Source organism: Salmo salar, chromosome ssa08 (assembly GCF_905237065.1).
Source record: "Salmo salar chromosome ssa08, Ssal_v3.1, whole genome shotgun sequence".
NCBI lineage: Eukaryota > Metazoa > Chordata > Actinopteri > Salmoniformes > Salmonidae > Salmo > Salmo salar.
This window is the reverse complement of record NC_059449.1, coordinates 4,046,131-4,064,018: the sequence shown is the minus strand read 5'-3', so window position 1 is coordinate 4,064,018 and position 17,888 is coordinate 4,046,131. Positions and strand designations below refer to the sequence as shown.

Below are 17,888 nucleotides of genomic sequence, written 5' to 3'. Positions count from 1 at the left end.
TACAACTGTTTGTGCTGGTTTGTTTCACTCTTCGTCTCATTTGTTAAAGACTAGCAACCAACAAGGTGGCGCTACCAACGCCAAGGTTGTGGGTTCGATTCCCGCAAAGGCCACATGAAAATGTATGCACTCTACTGTAAATAGCTTTAAATAGAAGGGTATGATGAATTTCATATATTATAGTGTTGGAATCATTCATTTATCATTCAATAACCTTGCCCGTCACGTGTCAAGATTGTGTTGCAGGATTCCCATAAATAGCAATACTGTTCCATCAGAGAAGCTGGAAATAAGATACCCATAGACCCCTTTCTGTGTTTGCAAACATTGTCGCACTAGGGTGAGGAGTTGCAAGTTGGTGGCAGAACATGGGAGTTCTCAAAGTACTGCAAAAATCTCTGAAGCTGGAGACTCTTACCTCCCTCACTAGCTTTAAGCACCAGCTGTCAGAGCAGCTCACAGATCACTGCACCTGTACATGGCTCATCTGTAAATGGCACATCCAATCTACCTCATCCCCATACTGTATTTATTTATTTATCTTGCTCCTTTGCACCCCAGTATCTCTACTTGCACATTCATCATCTACACATCCTACCATTCCAGTGTTTAATTGCTATATTGTAATTACTTCGCCACCATGGCCTATTAATTACCTTACCCCTCTTATCCTACCTCATTTGCACATGCTGTATATAGATTTTTCTACTGTATTTTTGATTGTATGTTTGTTTATTCCATGTGTAACTCTGTTGTATGTGTTGAACTGCTTTGCTTTATCTTGGCCAGGTCGCAGTTGCAAATGAGAACTTGTTCTCAACTAGCCTACCTGGTTAAATAAAGGTGAAATAAAAATAAATATTTTCCCTATAACCATGTAGTACATGAGGACACAGTGCGATGCCCAGTGCTTGCTTTGTAAGTAAGCTAGGTGTGAATCTATCTTGTGATTAAACATAAGACTTATTGTAGGTTCTTTTACTGATTTAAAGATCATGGACTATTTTTCTGTTTTATATTAGGATACTTTTTTAATAGATTTAAATAACGTTTCCATATTTCAGTATCTTTAGAGTATCCTGTGAGGCAGATCAAAGTGCCCTATGGTCAGGAGGGGAGCAGCTTCTTGAAGGTTTTGGGGGAAACATTCCCCCAGATTAATCCAAATGTCGAGACCTTTAAGACAGACAGGAGGAGGAGACTTGTTCCCCTACAAAAAACAGATTGTTATCAAGACAATGGAGGACAGAGATGGTGTGGTTGAATTGGTGGCTCAACAATTTATCCAAGGGAGCATGCAGGTGGCCTTGGAGCAGTAAGTCAACTCTGTCATAAATCTGTGAAGTACTTGTCATTACCTCCTCTGACATAAGTATTTTATCAGTCCACCCCCCTAAATCAATACACATCACTATATTGTCCTTAACACTTATTTTAAATATACATACTGTCTCTAAACCATGACAGGTTCAAATATGGTCTCAACTCTCTTGGGCTGCTCAAAGCATTAGGGAACCATCCGGACAGCTTCTGAGCACTTTTTGTGGACTCCATAAAGCCTCCCACTGCCAGGGACCCGCGGGACCTGTTTAAAGTAACCTATTCCATACCTGGTGGCAACCGGCGGTGTTTGGAGAATGACACCATCTGCCACTGGTTCAACTGGCTGGCTGAGGTGCAAGATAAAATAGTAAATCGTTCAAGTTTATCGGTAACTGCATATTATTCCATTTTGTGATTTAAATGTTTTACTGTGTACTCAGTGTAATATTCATATGTGAATACATACTGAATTATAATTGGATGCATTTTACCGCCGTATCATACTGTGCGGTGATTGGTTAAGACCACCCAGACGGTTAGGTCATGGGCAGTTGATCGTGGTTGGAGATAGGCTAACATGTAGTTGTAGCTAGTTAATAAAGAGTTATGTTAAGAAACATCCTGTAGTTCTGCGTTTTATTATTTTGTACAAAGTGTACAAAACAAGACATGGTGTCAGAGTAAATGGTCTTAAAAGATGGATTTTTCTGGAGTTCCTTCACCTCGAATGGACTGGGAGTCTACAAACTTACCCGATGCATGGCGTAAGTACAAACAGCATGTGGAGCTAATGTTCACGGGTCCCCTGAAGGAAAGAGGAGAAGAGGAAAAATGTAGCTACCTGCTCCTCTGGATCGGTGAAAAAGGGAGAGATATTTACAACACATGGACACTTACCGAGGCTGAATCAAAGGTACTGAAAACATACTACGATCGTTTTGAAGCATATGTTGTGCCGAAGACTAATACAATTTTCGCTAGGTACAAATTCCATGAGAAAGTACAGGGAGCTAGCGAGTCTTTCGAACAGTTTGTGACTGAGCTGCGTCTGCTTGTGAAAGACTGTGATTATGCAAACAAGGATGAGATGGTCAGGGACCGTATTGTATTTGGAATACACTCACCGCGAGTGAGAGAGAAACTTTTGAATGTTGGGTCTGAGCTAACGCTGGACAAAGCTATCGACATAGCCAGATCTCACGAGCTAGCACAGGCTCAGATGAAAACCATTTCGCGCCGCAGCACGAGCGCATCACGTGAACAAGCAGTGCACGCAGTCAGGCAGACATCAAAGCACACCTCCGGTACCCAGAGAGAGCGTTTCAGAACGGAGAGAGACATAACTCCAAAACAGAGCGACACAGACTCAAAACGCCCCAAAACATGTGGATATTGTGGATACAAAGTGCATGGCGAACAAGGAAATTGCCCAGCTAAAGGCAAACAGTGTACTAAATGTGGTAAATGGAATCACTTTGCAAAAGTGTGCAGAGCTTACCGTGAAAAAACAGTACACACAGTGAGTGAAGATGAAATGTCAATCAAAGAGTCAAATGATGATGAACTGTTTATTGATTCAGTGACACAGAAAAGTCACATATCAGAGACAGAGCAAGCCTTTGCTGACATTGAGATAGGAACACAAGGCACAAAGCTAAAGTTCAAACTAGACACTGGTGCACAAGTAAACATTATTACTCTCAATAAGTACCGCAGCTTGACATCTGAGTGCGAGCTACAGCCCACCATGCGCAGACTGAATGGTTATGGTGGTGAACAGCTCCCAGTAAAAGGCACATGCACTTTCAAATGCAAATACAAGGAAAGTGACATGATGTTGGACTTTTACGTTGTTGACACTAGAGCACCTGCAGTGCTAGGTCTTAAAGCATGTTTAGACATGGACCTCATCAAGCTAGTTTTATCAGTAACAGCACCAGTAGAGACAGAAAATGTACTGGAGGAGTTTGCTGATGTCTTTACAGGAATAGGATTATTCCCAGGAGAATGTACCATTCACCTTGACCCAGACGCAACCCCTGTGGTCTACCCACCGAGAAAGATTCCCCTTGCTCTCCGTGCCCGTCTGAAGAAAGAGTTGGAGAGCATGGAGCAATCTGACATAGTCACCAAGGTTACAGAACCGACCGACTGGGTAAACGCGTTAGTGGTGGTGGAGAAACCACGCACAGGCAAGCTCCGAGTATGCCTCGACCCAAGAGACTTGAACAAGGCTATCAAACGGCCCCATTACCCTTTACCGACGCTAGATGGTATCACACACAAGCTAGCGGGAGCACACTACTTCAGTGTCATGGACGCTAGATCAGGCTACTGGGCTATCAAGCTCACAGAAGAGTCATCTAAGCTCACAACATTCAACACACCGTTTGGACGCTACAGGTTCCGTCGCCTGCCTTTTGGGATTATCTCAGCCCAAGACGAGTTTCAGCGAAAGATTGACGAAGTGTATGAAGGCCTCGACGGAGTTGTGGCAATTGTGGACGACATCCTTGTTTATGGTCGAACCAAAGAGGAGCACGACCGAAACCTCCGCGCGATGCTGCAAAGGTCCCGCGAGAGAGGAGTCCGGCTCAACCCCGAGAAGAGCACAGTCAGCGCTACAGAGGTCAGCTACTTCGGACATCTTCTCACAGCGAATGGAATCAAGCCAGATCCACAGAAGATCTCAGCCATAAAAGAAATGGAGCCACCAAAGAACCATGCAGAGCTGGAAACAGTGCTTGGCATGGTCAACTACTTATCCAAGTTCGCACCCAGCCTCTCCAATGCTAATGCACCCCTGCGTCAACTGCTAAAGCAGTCCAGTGAGTTTCTTTGGGACAAGCAACACGACATTGCTTTCCAGAATGTGAAAGACTTGATCACGAGAGAACCAGGACCAATCCTTGCCTACTACGACCCCAACAAAGAGCTCAGACTCCAAGTGGACGCGTCGAAGTATGGACTAGGTGCAGTGCTACTGCAAGAAGGAAAGCCCATCGGCTACGCTTCCAAATCTCTCACAGACTGTGAAATCAACTACGCTCAAATCGAAAAGGAGCTCTATGCCATTCTGTTCGAATGTAAACGTTTCCATCAGTACGTATATGGACGACAAGTCATTGTGGAATCCGACCACAAGCCCCTTGAGTCAATCATGAGGAAACCACTAGCTGCAGCCCCGCCAAGGCTACAGAGAATGATCCTTCAACTACAAAAATACGACTTCACAATCACTCACCGTCCAGGCAAAGACATCCCTGTCGCAGACACACTCTCCAGGACGTTTCTTACCTACAAGGACAGCAGCCTCAGTGAGGGCATGGACATGCAAGTGCACACTGTGTACAGCAACTTACCAGTTAGTGACACGAAACTGAAGGAGATCCAAGCAGAAACAGACAAGGACTCACAACTCACACAGCTGAGGAAAGTCATACAGGATGGATGGCCTGAGGAGAGGAGAAAATGCCCTCAGAGCGTCTCAGAATTCTGGAACCATCGTGATGAACTATCACAGATCAACGGAATCATTTTCAAAGGAGAGAAAATCATTATTCCTACCAGTCTCAGAGAAGAGATTTTGACAAAGATCCATGCTGGACACATGGGCATGGAAAAGTGCAAACAGAGAGCACGGGACATTTTGTTTTGGCCTGGAATGTGCAAACAAATAGAGGACATTGTGGGGCGTCTTTGAGGGGTTGGCAGGTTGTGCCTGGCAGGTTGTGGCAACCGATCTGTTCACCTGGAACAACGAGGACTACATCGTAACAGTGGACTACTACAGCAGATACTTCGAACTCGACAAGCTTCACAGCACCACATCTGCAGCTGTGATACACAAGCTGAAAGCAGCCTTTGCCAGGCATGGCATTGTAGAGACTTTAATATCTGACAATGGGCCCTGTTACAAATCAAATGAGTTTGAATCCTTCACAAAAGCATGGGAGTTAACACATGTCACCACAAGCCCACATTACCCTCAAAGTAATGGCCTTGCTGAAAAATCTGTGCAGATTGCTAAATCACTCATGGACAAAGCAAAAGCAGACAAGAGAGACCCCTACCTCAGTCTCCTTGAATACCGCAACACTCCAGTTGACAACTTCAAATCACCAGCCCAGCTGTTGATGAGCCGCAGACTTCGCTCAACCCTTCCCAGCACCAACCAGCAGCTGCAACCTGAGGTTGTCAGCTACAAGGAAATGCATGAAAAACGTGCACAGAGACAACAACAACAAAAGCGATACTACGACAGGTCAGCTAGACCACTGCCACCACTGATCGACGGAGAGTCAGTTAGAATCCAGGAGCATGGCCTCTGGAAACCAGCAGTCGTCATCCAGCCAGCTGACACTGAACGTTCATATCACGTCCGCACAGCAGAAGGAGCAGTGTACCGCCGCAATCGTCGTCACTTACTGAACACAAAAGAACAACACACTGATGAGATGAACTGTTCCCCTGAAAGAGAACGTGATGGACTAAACACACATACAGCACAATATACACCACACTTACCTGCAACACCACAAGAGCTGTTGACTGACACAGAAGCATGCTCAACATCATATCGCACAAGGTCAGGAAGAGAGGTCAAGCCCAGAGCTGTCCTCGACCTGTGAAATGTCAAAGGGTGTAGGCGGATCGCTGCCCTAAAAGAGTTCCAGACTGTAAACTTGTTATTGAAAGTTCACTTGACATGCTTTGGTATTGTATTTGTTTGAAATGTTAAGATGTCATTTCTACAGTGAAAGCTGAGTTGCTGAGAATCCCTTGTTTGAAAAGTTGGATCATTGTTTCAGAGTCTATGTTGATTCAGTTGGTGTATTATGCAATATAAATGGTTACTTACCTTGAGTTCAAACTACAGAGCATGTATCCAAAAGAAAAGCTTAGAATATGTAAAACATTTGTATTTTGTTTAAAAGAAGGGGGATGTAATATTCATATGTGAATACATACTGAATTATAATTGGATGCATTTTACCGCCGTATCATACTGTGCGGTGATTGGTTAAGACCACCCAGACGGTTAGGTCATGGGCAGTTGATCGTGGTTGGAGATAGGCTAACATGTAGTTGTAGCTAGTTAATAAAGAGTTATGTTAAGAAACATCCTGTAGTTCTGCGTTTTATTATTTTGTACAAAGTGTACAAAACAAAACACTCAGATGGAGAGTACACAGTGCTACTAGATACAATTATGTATCGTAAAAATGTTTTAACAGTGGCGATGGTGTTGGAGGTTGCTACTGGGGCAACGGTGGTGCCACCCCTTGGGTTTGAGGACACTCCGACCATCGAATTCCTCCACACAGCGCGAGGGCGTCTCGCTGGGCAGCAGAAGAAAAAGTAAGGCTCCCTCTTCATAGCACCTACAATGCCTTTAGGGAATTCATGACCTCCGGTATTGTGAATTCCCCCACATTTTGGTGTTGCATAAAAACATTTTTACGATACATAATTGTATCTAGTAGCACTAAACTACAGTAGCAATTGAGTGTTTGAAAATGTAACTGCACATCAACATTTAAGCATTTATCTACTTCCATCTGTATTGTTTGTGCGGTGCATTCGGAACGTATTCAGACCCCTTGACTTTTTCAACATTTTATTACGTTACAGCCTTATTCAAAAATGGATACCATTTTTTCCCCTCATCAATCTACACACAATACCCCATAATGACAAAGCAAAAACAGTTTGACATTTTTGCAAATGTATAAAAAGAAGGAAATATTAAATTTATGACCCTTTACTCAGTACTTTGCTGAAGCACCTTTGGCAGCGAATCCACCATAGTCTTCTTGGGTATGACGCTACATTTTAGAATAAGGCTCTAATGTAACAAAATGTGGAAAAAGTCAAGGGGGACTGAATACTTTCCAAATGCACTGTATTTCCATATTGGCTGTTATTGTGCACTTAATGATCATTAAAATTAAATTATTACAATCCATATTGCTTGTCTTGGTGTTTATTTTTTTTTAGAAACACTTTTGTTACACTTCACTAATAACCAATATCCTTTGCTGATATTGACTGAAGTACTGCTGCCATATTGCAGCCAACTCATCCAAATCCGATCATTTGATGTCCTACATTAAGAACAATAACTTCAGCCATCATTTAATTACAACTACATGAAATAAGGCTTCCCATCCATTGCATTAAGTGACAGCTCCACTTCTGGGAACTGCACCTTCGTAGTGACTTATCGAATTTCAAATGCATTGATCTAAGAACTAGATCCATTAGTCCAAAGCTCTCCAACCCTGTTCCCTCCTGTAGGTTTACATCAGGGCTCCCCAACCCTGTTCCCTCCTGTAGGTTTACATCAGGGCTCTCCAACCCTGTTCCCTCCTGTAGGTTTACATCAGGGCTCTCCAACCCTGTTCCCTCCTGTAGGTTTACATCAGGGCTCTCCAACCCTGTTCCCTCCTGAAGGTTTACATCAGGGCTCTCCAACCCTGTACCCTCCTGTAGGTTTACATCAACCCTGTTCCCTCCTGAAGGTTTACATCAGGGCTCTCCAACCCTGTTCCATCCTGTAGGTTTACATCAGAGCTCTCCAACCCTGTTCCATCCTGTAGGTTTACATCAGAGCTCTCCAACCCTGTTCCCTCCTGAAGGTTTACATCAGGGCTCTCCAACCCTAGGCTCTCCAACCCTGTTCCCTCCTGTAGGTTTACATCAGGGCTCTCCAACCCCGTTCCCTCCTGTAGGTTTACATCAGGGCTCTCCAACCCTGGTCCCTCCTGAAGGTTTACATCAGGGCTCTCCAACCCTGTTCCCTCCTGTAGGTTTACATCAACCCTGTTCCCTCCTGAAGGTTTACGTCAGGGCTCTCCAACCCTGTTCCATCCTGTAGGTTTACATCAGGGCTCTCCAACCCTGTTCCCTCCTGAAGGTTTACATCAGGGCTCTCCAACCCTAGGCTCTCCAACCCTCTCCCCTCCTGTAGGTTTACATCAGGGCTCTCCAACCCTGTTCCCTCCTGTAGGTTTACATCAGGGCTCTCCAACCATGTTCCCTCCTGTAGGTTTACATCAGGGCTCTCCAACCCTGTTCCCTCCTGTAGGTTTACATCAGGGCTCTCCAACCCTGTTCCCTCCTGTAGGTTTACATCAGGGCTCTCCAACCCTGTTCCCTCCTGAAGGTTTACATCAGGGCTCTCCAACCCTGTTCCCTCCTGTAGGTTTACATCAACCCTGTTCCCTCCTGAAGGTTTACGTCAGGGCTCTCCAACCCTGTTTCATCCTGTAGGTTTACATCAGGGCTCTCCAACCCTGTTCCCTCCTGAAGGTTTACGTCAGGGCTCTCCAACCCTGTTCCATCCTGTAGGTTTACATCAGGGCTCTCCAACCCTGTTCCCTCCTGAAGGTTTACATCAGGGCTCTCCAACCCTGACCCTCCTGTAGGTTTACATCAACCCTGTTCCCTCCTGAAGGTTTACGTCAGGGCTCTCCAACCCTGTTCCATCCTGTAGGTTTACATCAGGGCTCTCCAACCCTGTTCCCTCCTGAAGGTTTACATCAGGGCTCTCCAACCCTAGGCTCTCCAACCCTCTCCCCTCCTGTAGGTTTACATCAGGGCTCTCCAACCCTGTTCCCTCCTGTAGGTTTACATCAGGGCTCTCCAACCATGTTCCCTCCTGTAGGTTTACATCAGGGCTCTCCAACCCTGTTCCCTCCTGTAGGTTTACATCAGGGCTCTCCAACCCTGTTCCCTCCTGTAGGTTTACATCAGGGCTCTCCAACCCTGTTCCCTCCTGAAGGTTTACATCAGGGCTCTCCAACCCTGTTCCCTCCTGTAGGTTTACATCAACCCTGTTCCCTCCTGAAGGTTTACGTCAGGGCTCTCCAACCCTGTTTCATCCTGTAGGTTTACATCAGGGCTCTCCAACCCTGTTCCCTCCTGAAGGTTTACATCAGGGCTCTCCAACCCTGTTCCCTCCTGAAGGTTTACATCAGGGCTCTCCAACCCTGACCCTCCTGTAGGTTTACATCAACCCTGTTCCCTCCTGAAGGTTTACATCAGGGCTCTCCAACCCTGTTCCATCCTGTAGGTTTACATCAGGGCTCTCCAACCCTGTTCCCTCCTGAAGGTTTACATCAGGGCTCTCCAACCCTGTTCCCTCCTGTAGGTTTACATCAGGGCTCTCCAACCCTGTTCCCTCCTGTAGGTTTTCAATCCAACCTCAATTGTAACTAACCTGATTAACTTATTAAGCAGGTAATTATTCAAATCCGGTGCACTAGATTAGGGTCGGAGTGAACCTACAAGACAGTAGCTCTCCAGGAACAAGGTTAGGAGCCCTGCACTAGTCCATCTTCAACCACATCATTTGAGCTGTTGCAATGTGTCAACAATGTTATGTTACTAACTGTAATAGTTTTCTGTTAATCACAGTGATATAAAATGTAACGGGGGCGAACCACTATCTTCAAAGTTAATTTTTTTAACTATAGGGCGTTCTCCAAACAATTATTTATTTTAACAATTTATAAAAGTCCCGATTGGGCATTACAAAAATGTAAGTTCTGTTTTAATAATGTCCATTCACAATGTTCTGTTGTCCTCCCACAGCAGGCACGCTCTGAAGGCTCCACACCAGTGCTTGCAGTAGGCCTCTCCTGGGTCGTGTTGTACAGAGTGGAAGACAAATATTGCGTCAGCAGATGGAATGTTGTGCTAAAGCGCCATAGAGCAAATACAACAACCATATGCCGTACATCTTAACAGTACCTGAGTCTCTCCAAATATGACCAAGCAGAATCGTACTGGAATGGGGAAGTACTTAACTTTTGTTAAGGCCACCTGTGTCTAAACTCTGGTCCCCATCCGTTTAGAGTTGAAGATGTCTGTCGTACCTTTCTAGAGAACAAATCCTACAGTGTGTGAAAGAGGGGGAATGTTAGTATTATAAAATGTATAATAGTATTATAAAAATGAACTGATTCAAAGGAACGAGTGGCGCTAAAGATATAGCGTCCAATCCCTCATCCCAGTAGGGGAGTATCAGGGGTGTAGTAAGTCAGGTTGGCGCTGAAGATATAACTGCCATAACCCTCTGTAGAATGTCAACTCCCAGGCTGCCTCTGGGGCCTTCCAATGGAAGTACTGTCCACAACAGTTCCATCTGTGTGTTGCTGATGGTCAACTGGATTTGTGGCACAATCACCCATTCCGACCAATAAAGAGCTGCGGCGCCAGTGGTTGGGGGAGCTGAGGTGGTGGTTGGAAGAGCTGAGGTTGTGGTTGGAGGAGCTGAGGTGGCGGTTGGAGGAGCTGAGGTGGCGGTTGGAGGAGCTGAGGTGGTGGATGGAGGAGCTGAGGTGGTGGATGGAGGAGCTGAGGTGGTGGATGGAGGAGCTGAGGTGGTGGTTGGAGGAGCTGATGGTGGTTGATGGTCAGATTGGCCCTCTGCATTGCCAGGGAACCCGAGACGAACAACTGCAGAGGTGACTGCCGTTGTTCAGCCCATGGTGGTTCCACTGACTGGCAAACACAGCAAGATCGCTGTTCACATTTTTTACATTTACATTTTAGTCATTTAGCAGACGCTCTTATCCAGAGCGACTTACAGTAGTGATTGCATACAATTCATACATTTCATTTTAATTACAAGCATTTTTTTTTTGTACTGGCCCCCCGTGGGAATCGAACCCACAACCCTGGTGTTGCAAACACCATGCTCTACCAACTGAGCCACAGGAAAGCCGTTCACCCGTGGCAGGAACACAAAGTGCAGTGCCCACAGGTGCACCTCATTGTTGATGTCGATGATCTGCTCCGTCTCCAAGAAGGTGAACAGGTCATGGTAAACGTTGGAGACTCCATGCCAGACGTCCCCCCACAGCCGCTCTATCCTCTGGTTGTGAGTGCTCCTTCCTCGGAGGGCACTTCCCCTCTCACCACCCCTGAACTGCTCCATGAAGGCACAGATACGGTTGTTTTCACCACCCGGTCACATCTCACCCGGGATGTACTCCGTAGCTGGTGATGACTGCTTCGAATGACATCCATGACTGTGGCAGTCCTGTTGTTGTCAGAGGCCTTCAGAAACACAACAAGTCTGCTGTAACCATCCACAGCACCATGGATAACAATCCTCCACCTAAAAAACAAGATGCATTTGTTTTACAAAAATACATTTGTATTCTCTTATAGTGACGCCATTCTGTTTTTATTGATATCAGCTCTTTGATCCTCTCATCCAGCTGAGCGTCTGACAACAGTGAGTAGGACCTGAAAAGCTGAAAATGACTAAATACAAAAAGAACACAAAAAGACACATCAATCAGGAACGTGATCAAATCTAGAGGGGATGTAGAGATCTCCCTCTTGTGTTACAATTGCTTTATTCAATTACGATAACTTACCTCATGCGCCGCTTGACCACAGAGTGGGACACATTGAGAACATCTGCCATTTGTCTGATGGTCATATGACAATCTATGAGGAACTCAAGCTGCTCCTTGGTGATGTGACACCGCCTTCCCTCCAAAGGCACTTGATAGGATACTGAAATAAAAAATACAATAGATAATTAATTACAAAATACACTCCTAAAAACTTTAGGTTAAAAGACTATAAGATCACCATATAGAATTTAAAAACAGCATTGTAGGCCAACCAAATGTTTTTTTCATTGATTGACTTGACACAGGAGACTTTAACACAGGACAAGTCAAATGAAACAATCTCAGCCTTTGCCACTCATGCCATACAAAAAAAATTATACAAACGTAACATGCCATCTTCGTAAGGTTCCCGTTGTTGGATGTCATTTTGCCTCTTGTAGGAACTCTGCAACAGCAATTAGATTGCTGGCTATCTCTTCATCAATCAAATGACCGCTTGTCCACCGCAGGCTCTGCAACATGGTCTCTAGCCTGAAATATAGAAAGCAGACCCGATTGGTCCAGTGACATTTTATTTGTATGTAGTTAACAACCCCTAAAGTGTTCTCTTGTCTAAACTGTGCCAACTCTGAGCCTCCGACCTATGAAGACAACCGTGCATTGACAGGCGATGCAGTTTTAACTAACGTACTTTAGCTACAAACTAGCTAAAAAAAATGGCTCTTCATACAGACATCGCTGGCTAGCTAACGTTACTGTACAGCAGTTACTAGTTAACGTTTTATGTATTCCATAATTAACGTTAGATTATGAACAATTAACGTTAGCTAGGTATCTGAGTTCAGTTAAATATCAATGGCAATCAGATCTAACGTTAGCTAGCTAACGCCGCTGGTAGTTAGGTAACGTTAGCGTTATATTATGTGTAGTTACTTTTTTTGCAGCTGTTTACACCACTCACTCTCAACACCTACGTTAGATAGCTAGCTAACATTAAGTTAACGTTACCTGGCTATTGATGGTTGAAGTCCATCTCTTCTGTCCGTGAGCAGCAGTCTGGTGCAAATCAGAGATGGTAGATTTACAATTTTCGAGAAATTGGGCAGCCATCGTTAACTAGCTAGCTAATTTTACCTCGGAAGAACAGAAGTTCACTAGAAGTTCATCAGTACCTGAGACTTGGGCTGAGTCCAAATGACCTTTAGGCAAATGTTATCATCAGTGACAAAATCTATGACTCATAACATACGTATCGGTGAATCGTTGACATATGAAATACAAGTGAGAGTGTAATCAATGTGTAATAACTACGTATACAATTAATGAACGTGTTAAATTATTATGTGACGTGGAGTCATATTCAGGTCCAGATTGTTAAAGAAGCTTATTTGACGTGTCAAATAGTGTTATTTGACGTGTATCTTTTTGGCACGTAAAGACCCAAACGGCGTTCCATATTATAACAGCCGAAATTCGCGCGGATCTGTGTTAATTTAACGTCACGTTAGTGTGTCGTGTACTGAAAAGGAGCCTATGTCAGCCCATAAAGTGCATGGGCAATGTCTCTGCCTAGCGGCATGTTTAGGAAATGCACAAATTAGCCCCACATCTAGAAACGTTCACCAGACAGCCTTGAAAGTGATATTCCAATCAAATCCAGTCAAAGTAGACTTCTGTTCTGTTCTGTATTTATTATTGACTATTACATAATTACAGTTTGGCGGTCTTTAAAACTGGTAAATACAAGAAATGGACCTTCCCGAATACAACGAATTAGTGTAAACACAAGAACGCAATTTAGGCTGGGTCCTCAAGGTGCATGTGAATTCAAAATTATTGTTTAGCCACCTAGCTAGCTAATGAAACATAGTTTATGCCCAATATTTAGCAGGTAAAATAAAATAAAAAGCATCGCCCGAACAGGGACTTGAACCCTGGACCCTCAGATTAAAAGTCTGATGCTCTACCGACTGAGCTATCCGGGCTCTGGCTTCAGCACGTCATGTACGGTATTTCAACACATTTCTAAGACTCTGTTCCAACTTCGTTTCATGGTCTGGCGCAAATTTCTAGTTGCGACAATCAATCATATCGCCGTCTGCAACCAAAACGTAACCAAGAATTGCACTCGCCAACCAATCCGAGACGCCAGTGCAACCAAAAAGTAACCGAGAATTGACCAATGAGGATAGAGCTATGGCGGGACGTTTAAACTCTAGAAGAGAACCATGGAAAAATGTATTTTCTCAGGTAATTTTGTTCGCGAATTATCTTTATTTTCTGAAGTAACGTTAGCTACAATGTTTTGCTGTCTGCTGTTTTCATTGATCATCATCATTGATCGGAATATCTAGCAGGTAAGATCAGTACATTAGGCTACAGTAATATGCTAGCACGGTTCGGTTAACAATATTTAGTGTAGTTACAGTAATGCTATCTAACGCGTTAGTAAACTGGTGTTTTGACACTGACACAGGTTATCAAAGTAACGTAACGTTAGCTAGTTCAACGTCCGATGACTCTGACCATCAAAATAGTTTGTTAACACAACTATTTTCATACTAATCTGGAGTTATTATTTTAATTAATGATTATGTTTAGTTTATGGCGATAATAGATACGTAAAACAAAGGATAGTCATTTGATGGTATTTAATCTATTGATCTAATTAAATTAATAGTTCTACTTTTCAGCCCTTCCTGTCTGTATTTTAAGTATTTATAGTGATGACTTGCATTTTAAATGATATACTAGGCCTACACAGTATGTCTCATGTGATATGATGACCTGATCTTTGGGGGATTTATCATCAATACATCATTACTCGTGTGGGGATATTGTTGTCTTTTGATTTCAGGGAGAGACGTATGCCTTCCCAAGGGATGACAACGCATTTTGCCTGATGTGGACCATACCTGGGTGTCCAAGGCGTTGTTCAGGTGGTCGGGGAATGGGATTCCAGAGATGGACTTTGCCAGGGTTGACAAAATGTGGTGGGACCGCCCTCCACCACCATCTGCAGCTCAGTAGAGATGGAGAGGTACTTTGCCCGTCCTCTGCTGCTCTGGATGCCCAGGTAGCTCAGGCAGGTAAAGCTGTAATTGCCCGCATTCTGTGAGCATATGGTTCCTTACACTGTTCCACGCAAATACACTGGTAATGGCAATATCATTTTGATGTAATTAATAATCTAATGCATCTTTTATATTTAATAGAAACAGCAACACATTTCTCTTTGTGAAACGTTAATTTAGAATTATTCCATTCTCAGTCCAGTGAATTCTCATATTTATGTCGTTTTTTATCTTTGGGTGAGCTGATAGGTTACATGACAAGGGCTATATTGAAAGGTAGCTTGCAAGTAAGCATTTCATTGCACTGTTTACACCCGGCTGTATTCTGTGTATATGATTAATACAATTGGATTTGATTTTTGACAGTAAGGATGCTTGCCATTTCAGGAGACAGTTCTAAAAGAGAGTACACCAGGGCTATAGCTCTGGATAAATTTGGCCAGGAGGGCTGTACTGATCCGAGTTGGCAACCCAGCAACAAGGCAGTTCAGCCTTTAGAAATGCTCTATGGTATGCTGGGTATTTGGTGGCATTGATGAAGAGTGATGCAAAAAACATGCTGCCAATCAGATGACTTTGTAGGTGTCCTACCATCCAGCATCCAGTCCACACCTCTAACCGCATCAGTCCTCTGCTCCTGTACAGACTACTCCACCACCAGCTGGTTCTCTGTCCGTGGCCTTGACACCTGTGCCCTGCTGGACCTCTGTTCATGATCTCCACATCTGTGCCCGGCTGGGCCTCTGTTCATGATCTCCACGCCCGTGCCCAGCTGACACTCAGTCAGCCCTGTCCTCTGCTCCTTATGGGCTGGGCATTCTGATGGAGCCAGCAATCAGTCGCTCTCCATTTTCAGTTAATTATATATAATTGTAATTATTTGTGTTCAATTGTTTGTCCCTCTGTGGTGTTTATTTAACTGTATATACAGCATCATTTGTCATTGATGTATTACTCATAAGTATTCTCCCCTGACTCTTAATTCACTCTGAGCACAAAAGCCCTTTTAGAATTAGAATTCTCTAATTACATTTTTGTTCAATTAATGTCAGTCTTCGAATGCTCCATTGTATAAACTATTTAATTGTCCTGCTTGTGTGCCTTCTGGACTGATTTCAAACAATTAAGAGTATATTTGTCATTCTCACGTCTTCCTCCAATTCTGTGTCTTCAATTACTTCCTTTATTTACATTACGTTTTCGATGTGAACTTGATATTAAATGTATAAATTAAGCTAATTCTCTTATTTGAGATAAACAAGATTCCTGGGGTGTTTAAGCTTAACACATTTAGGCTACCCTTCTATAAATTCGAATCCTGAAGAGGGTGAGCGGTTTGACAAAAAGAGACAGGTTTTCATATTAAAAAGTTACGGATGATGATGACAGATTTACAGACTGAGAGGAAAGAGGATTTTCGGATCAAGCCCGATACTTTTCTACTCTCAGATTTTCAAGGTAAGGAAAATAAATCATTAACAATGATTCAAGGCTAAATACAGCAGCCGTGTTGGGATTCTTTACAGGGTCGGCATCAACGAGTATGTTGGTTCTTGGTAGAAAATGCCCCCCATTCTTTAATTCCTGGTGTCGCAACCTCGACTGAGCTATGTCCTTCGGATTGGTTGGTGAGTGCAAATATTGGTTACTTGTTGGTTGCAGATAGTGATATCATAGCAAGGTTGTCGCAACCAGAAATGTCATCGACTCACTGTTGCCAGGGGGATGCTTATATAGCTACAATTTATTTTTATTTATTTTATTTTATATTTAACCAGGTAGGCAAGTTGAGAACAAGTTCTCATTTACAATTGCGACCTGGCCAAGATAAAGCAAAGCAGTTCGACAACATACAAAAACACAGAGTTACACATGGAGTAAAACAACATACAATCAATGATGCAGTAGAAAAAAAAAAATAATAAGATTATATACAATGTGAGCAAATGATGTGAGATAAGGGAGGTAAAGGCAAAAAAATGCCATGGTGGCAAAGTAAAGAAAGTATAGCAAGAAAAACACTGGAATGGTAGATTTGTAGTTTGAAGAAAGTTCAGAGATAAAATATAAATAATATGGTGCAAAGGAGCAAAATAAATAAATACAGTAGGGGAAGAGGTAGTAGTTTGGGCTAAATTATAGATGGGCTATGTACAGGTGCAGTGATCTGTGAGCTGCTCTGACAGCTGGTGCTTAAAGCTAGTGAGGGAGATAAGTGTTTCCAGTTTCAGAGATTTTTGTAGTTCGTTCCAGTCATTGGCAGCAGAGAACTGGAAGGAGAGACGACCAAAGGAGGAATTGGCTTTGGGGGTGACCAGAGAGATATACCTGCTGGAGCGCGTGCTACAGGTGGGTGCTGCTATGGTGACCAGTGAGCGGAGATAAAGGGGGACTTTACCTAGCAGGGTCTTGTAGATGACCTGGAGCCAATGTGTTTGGCGACGATTATGAAGCGAAGGCCAGCCAACGAGAGCGTACAGGTCGCAGTGGTGGGTAGTATATGGGGCTTTGGTGACAAAACGGATGGCACTGTGAAAGACTGCATCCAGCTTGTTGAGTAGGGTATTGGAAGCTATTTTGTAAATGACATCGCCGAAGTCGAGGATTGGTAGGATGGTCAGTTTTACGAGGGTATGTTTGGCAGCATGAGTGAAGGATGCTTTGTTGCGAAATAGGAAGCCAATTCGAGATTTCACTTTGAATTGGAGATGATTGATGTGAGTCTGGAAGGAGAGTTTACAGTCTAACCAGACACCTAGGTATTTGTAGTTGTCCACAAATTCTAAGTTAGAACCGTCCAGAGAAGTGATGCTGGACAGGCAGGCAGGTGCAGGCAGCGATCGGTTGAAGAGCATGCATTTAGTTTTACTTGTGTTTAGGAGCAGTTGGAGACCACGGAAGGAGAGTTGAATGGCATTGAAGCTCGTCTGGAGGGTTGTTAACACAGTGTCCAAAGAAGGGCCAGAAGTGTACAGAATGGTGTCGTCTGCGTAGAGGTGGATCAGAGATTCACCAGCAGCAAGAGCGACATCATTTATGTATACAGAGAAAAGAGTTGGCCCAAGAATTGAACCCTGTGGTACCCCCATAGAGACTGCCAGAGGTCCAGACAGTA

General features: G+C 43.8%; 1 long non-coding RNA gene and 1 other non-coding gene across 2 annotated transcripts; both read right to left on the bottom strand.

Moving 5' to 3' along the window:
- Nucleotides 1-9,071: 9,071 nt before the first annotated feature.
- Nucleotides 9,072-11,854, bottom strand: LOC106609987 (uncharacterized). Its single transcript, XR_001329817.2, has 3 exons — nt 11,718-11,854; nt 11,314-11,452; nt 9,072-10,223 (listed from the first exon to the last, which is right to left on the bottom strand). It is a non-coding gene; the product is annotated as an uncharacterized lncRNA (long non-coding RNA).
- A 1,757-nt stretch (nt 11,855-13,611) lies between these two features.
- On the bottom strand, nt 13,612-13,684 carry trnak-uuu (transfer RNA lysine (anticodon UUU)). Its single transcript has one exon. It is a non-coding gene; the product is annotated as a tRNA-Lys (tRNA).
- Nucleotides 13,685-17,888: the final 4,204 nt, after the last annotated feature.